Source organism: Dermacentor variabilis, chromosome 3 (genome assembly GCF_050947875.1).
Source record: "Dermacentor variabilis isolate Ectoservices chromosome 3, ASM5094787v1, whole genome shotgun sequence".
NCBI lineage: Eukaryota > Metazoa > Arthropoda > Arachnida > Ixodida > Ixodidae > Dermacentor > Dermacentor variabilis.
This window is the reverse complement of record NC_134570.1, coordinates 185795663-185801182: the sequence shown is the minus strand read 5'-3', so window position 1 is coordinate 185801182 and position 5520 is coordinate 185795663. Positions and strand designations below refer to the sequence as shown.

At 45.4% G+C, this 5520-nt stretch overlaps 1 long non-coding RNA gene across 1 annotated transcript; it reads right to left on the bottom strand.

Annotated features, from left to right (window-relative positions):
* Positions 1-2286: 2286 nt before the first annotated feature.
* Positions 2287-5203, bottom strand: LOC142576563 (uncharacterized). The gene is made up of 3 exons (XR_012826872.1): positions 4718-5203; positions 3031-3943; positions 2287-2962 (listed from the first exon to the last, which is right to left on the bottom strand). It is a non-coding gene; the product is annotated as an uncharacterized LOC142576563 (long non-coding RNA).
* Positions 5204-5520: the final 317 nt, after the last annotated feature.

The following is a 5520-nucleotide window of genomic DNA, read 5'->3' as shown; positions in this document are numbered from 1 at the left end:
AGTGAAGTGACACAGAGCAATTTCCTAAGACTCGATCTGTCAGTTCAAAGCGCGGCAACCGAAGTTATTAATCGTGCTCGACATTTCCGCTACGCATACTGTTGCTACTTTGCCCATATTTATTTATTTATTTATTTATCATACCCTCAAGGTACGGTTGTACATTGCAGAGGGGAGGGGCAAAGTAAATACAGAGGCAAATCACAAAATAAGGAAGGAAGGCAAACAACATTGCAAAAAACATTGTATACAAAATAACATAAAATGAACCAAACAATGACCAAATCCTCTTTGCGCTCCATAACGCGCAGTACATTTACGCTCACCTGTATTAGAAGATCGTTGCCTGTCATCAGGTACACGAACCCTCCCGTCCGCAGGCTTTCGTGGAGGTCGGCGAGTTTCCGGGCGCCTGTGAGCTTCACGATTTTCTTTGATGGCTCCTGCGAAACGAGGCAAGCCGCTTCTTCCGCACCAGTCGGCGAGCGTTCAGTTGAAGCCGGATCGGACGACATACTGCCACCGTTGTCAGATTTCACAGGCGCAACGCAAGCAAGAGGCAAACCGCTCCTTCCGCACCAGTTGGCGAGCGTTCAGTTGAAGGCGGATCGGACGCCATACTGCCACCGCTGTCGGATTTCACAGGCGCAACGCAAACAAGAGGCAAACCGCTCCTTCCGCATCAGTCGGCGAGAGTTCAGTTGAAGGCGAATCGGACGACATGCTGCCACCGCTGTCAGATTTCACAGGCACAACGCAAGCAAGAGAGGAATGCCACTCGCGTTTAGATACTCGTTCACCGCCGTAGATAGCAAGGTGCCGTCAGAGCCATAGCCGTGCTTCTCATAGTTGCGAATCCAAAGTCGAAGTAAATACGAAAGCCGTAAGTCATGTGCTGGATCCTGAATATTTCGCTGCGCGCGTTCGCAAAACAGTTTTCGCTCACCGCTGCACTATCCTTGCTCAAATTTGGCAGAATCACCACATTTTGGTGCCTACTTCGTTTAGTATAACACTTAGCACAGTTAATTGCCTGATCTTTATTTAATGCAAACTTACCGGCGCTCATGAAAATGCGAGCTGCTGCCGCCATAGAGTTACTATACTGACTCTAGAGGACAAGCTACCCATAGGGCCCATGCATTGAAATCGGGAACCGCAAGAGCGCCGCCATGTTGCTACGCGCCGAGGTTGCCAGCTCCTGAGACGCTTGCTAGACTTGGTGACAGTAGTCAGTTTTAATCCGGCAACAGTAGCAGCGTAGTAGCATGGCGTTTCGCTTGTACTGTCGTGATGTGTGCGTGCAGCCGTGTGTTTGGGCTTTACAAGTTGGTTCTTTATTCTATCTTGCGGGACGGTGCGGGTGTGGTCCATGTTGGCCGTACAGGTGGCAGTTATGCAACCGAGGGATGATCCTGTTGAAGTTTCCGGCGGTATGCGGTTTTCAGCGGTCACGCCTGTTGCAGGAGTGTTACTCGACGAGGTTACGAGCTCGAAGCTGTGGTCAGATTCCTCGTTGGCGTTCCGTAATTCTCTTCGCACGGGCGCGGTACGTTGCAAAAGCCGCTTTCGCGATCTATCGCCGCGACGATAGATCGTTTTTTTTTTTTATTATGAGTACTGATCCAGCTGTAGGGCACATGTAACCGACAAACGGAAGTCTCAGGAGAGCACCTGAGATTATAATGAAGCAGGCGGCGCAAGAACTCCAGGGCACCGAAGTGACAGTGGGGGGATCAAAGCTCGAAGCAGAACGGTACGTAGGTTGGGGTCGCCGAGGCAGGTGTGTGTGCCAGGGAGTGTTCGCACAGACAGCTACCCTGGCACGCGCAGCAGAGCCTCGCAAGGTCGAGATACCTTAAAGGCACCTGCGCCCATGATCTTTCTTTTGCCTCGGTGCAGTGTGCACGATTAAAGAGAATAATATGGAGGGCATCTGGTGCAGTCGCGAATGCGTCATGACAAATGTAGCTCGTGTCGCCTGGCGTGTGCAGTAATATCAGAGTTGGTTGTGTGAACTTTATGCATAATACGCTTTGTTACGGTACCTTAACGCAATGGGTCTAGAGGACGGTGTTGGTACATTTTTTCGTACCGCCCTAATCCTATACCCCCTACTACAAACACCCACACACATACCCCCCTCTTTTTATGTATACATACAATTCCTTGCCATGACAGATCCATAGCCTCCTTTATTTTTGAAAAATAGAGGAGGCCATGGACCAATTGACCAGTTCAAGCTGTCAACTTGTCAGTAACCGTCATAGGAATCACTGTATTAAACACAATTCCACGATCGGATTGTTTACTTTCATTTTTTGTTGTAACACTGAGGACTACATAGAACTTTATTTTGTATATGTGAGAGAAGTATGTGGATATCACAAGCTTAAGCCAATGTGCGATACACAGACAAAGCAGCTGCTACAACATGAACTGCATTGAGGGCCACACAACACATACGTAATTAAAGGTGCAAAATATAGGGGGAAGCTTCAAAATACGCTCTGTAGCACTGCAAAGTGTAGCATATATTGTATGTGTACAATAAATGTTCAAAAATACAATGCATCAATGTCCCATTTGCCTTCAAGTTTATTATCAAGTTCAAGTTTACTGAAGTTTATTATGAGCATATGTACAACAGGAATCTACTGACACACCCGCAGTCAAGGTGGCTGTTCGAGGTGTGCTGGCTGTCTCAGTGTAAGAAAAAGAAATTGGGTAAATGTCGACACCAGTGCCACTGCTTCTTGCCTCTGACCTGCACGTGCCTCCGCGGCATCTTTGTGCACAAGTGTGCTGGCGTGGCGAGGCGTAGGAGTCATCCGAGAGAAAGAGTATCGTTTACATGGAGAAGTGGCTGTTCACATTGCCTGCCGCTTTCCCTCAAATGTTTCCTTTACGATTAGGGTGACACACCCACAGTCAAAGTGGCTGTTCGAGGTGTGCTGGCTGCCTAAACGAAAGAAAAAGAAAGAAATTAGATGAATGTCGACACCAGTGCTATTGCTTCTTGCCTCTTACCTGCATTTGCCTCCACGGCCTCTTGGCTTGCGGAGTCTGTATGAGGGAGCTGCTGTGGCTAGGCGTAGGCATTGTCTAAACAAAAAGAAAAGGCCATTCAAATGGGAAATTACTGAAATCAATGCAGTTATGTCTGCTTCTTGCATTCTTCTTGCCCAAAAATTTTCAAACATAGTGTCCAGTACACACCAGGACTTTGACTGCTTCTGCTTTTTACCTGCAGGTGTTGCTGCGAGATCCTTAGTATGGCTGCATGCAGCATTGTAACACTTGGTGGAGGCATTTGAAGTGGTAGCCAAAAATATAAAGAATCATCCTTGTCTGCACAAATGCTTTCAATTTCTAAATGCAGTGGTAACTATCACTATTAGTGCAAGGCCCCCCACATCTATGCGGCAAGTTCCATAGCTCGAAACTGAATTTTTCCTTTCGTGTTTCACAAGGCGTCTGATATGTCCACATTAGATGTGATGTGTTTATTTTTATTTATCCCAGTGTGGAGAGAGCATCATTAAATTGTTCTTTTTTATTTTTGCTTGTCTTGTTTTTTGGTTTATTTCTGAATTTATCAAGCACCAGTCTCATGATGCTAAAATGACTTATGTAATGACAATCATAGCTTTTGTTTTGCAGAAAAACAACGCATTTCCTGACCCATTGTTTGACATCCCCTCACTCGCATAATCTTGCAGATTATTCTACCTATATTGACTTGCTTGACCTCCACTAAAGAGTTGCATTTGCAAATACGACTCTTTCCTTAAAACCATTCGACACTTCTAATAATTTCTGTACCTTGGGCTTCGATACTCTGCATTCACCATTTTTGCTTGTTTCTGACTAAAAATGTCTTTTTTAATTTAGAGCTTAAATTTTACCTTTGGAACACACGCAAGGGCTTGCCATTGCATATCTGCATAAAAGGGAAACATGTTTCATTAAACATTTGCAAAATCCAATTGAAGATTGATGAATGCAGCTTGCAGTGTGATATGACTGAATGAGCCATAAAAGTAACTCATCTCACTTGGTAAATTAAAGCACATATTAGTGTGATGTGCAAGATACGTTACACTAACGTGGTGGGTTCTCTTGCTTATACAGCGAAATAATCGGTGCGCGAGAAAAAAATTATCTTTGCATACCCCTTGTACACACTGATTTAAGGAGAATGAGCTGGAGCTGTCCACATGATCTACTTATTTTACCTGCGAGTATGGTCAACAAAAATGTGTCCCAGCTGCTTAGTGGTACTCGGGATTATGTCAGTATTGCATATGTGCCTGTTGTCTAAAATAATTGAATTTTGAAAATGCTCGCAGGGATCCGATGTGCATATCTTCAGTTTATGGATACATGTAAAAGACTCAGCATCAAGTGCAAGTGAACGTTCCCGCAGGCCCGGAGTCAATCATGCAAATAGATTCGCTGCACAAATTTGTGACCACAAAAGATATTCCACATGAAATGGCATGCAAGGAAGTGTTGAAAATATTGCACAGTTAATAAAACGCCTACGCTATTAATATGTGGGTTGATGCACTCGTTATGCAAAACGAAGGTGAGGCGTGCAGACAGGACACAAAGAGTAGAGTATTTACAAGCAAACAACACGAGCGCCGCCCACTTCTCTACTCTTGTGTCTTGTCTGCACGCCTCACCTCTGTTTTGCATAATGAATCCTTACCAAGTAGCTGAGCTTTCTGCCGTTCTAAGTCTCGATGCACTCGATTTCGTCCGCATTAGGCACTCGCCTCTTGATTACTTCGTGGCAGAGAAATACTCGGCATCAGACTGTTTGTCTGCTGTGGCCTTTGTAGAAGCATGATTGTTCAAAGTGCAACAATTAAACAGATTCTTTGAGTTGCTTGCGGCTTCACCAGTACAATTCCGGTGCGCTGGTCCGCCTGTCCAGCAATTTCCTACTGAAGGGAAACCTGCAAATAAAAACACCGCTCCGCATGCAGAAAAATGCTCTACTGTGACGCTTCTCAAACGATTGTGATTCACCACAAGAGCTGCATACTCGCGTGATAGTCTCAACAAGGAGATACATTCGTTTACTTACATGTGACGGTATATGCCAGAGCACTTGGGGGCTTCGTTGGCACATAAGGCACGAGTGTGCCATAGCGTCCGCTGTCGACGCGCGATCGCATGTCAAACCTAAGCTGTGCGAAACTACTACGCATCCAAAAAACAGATTCGAAACCGAAATTCGCGTCATCTTTTATTGCATGAATGCGTACATCGTGATTTACATAAGTCACGGACTTAGCGATTGCTTTCTGTAAACTTAATATTAACGTACCACCTTCATAAAGCCATCAGGTATGCGTTTTTAGATGAGAAAGCATAAGGTGACCTGTACTTGCTTTCAGCTCTTTCAATAGTAATTGCGCTGGCCACATTGGCCAGTAGCAACAGGGCGGCGCCCTAGAGGTTCCCACTTTTCCGGCCCAGCTTTTCCTCTAGAGTTGTTCTACTAAC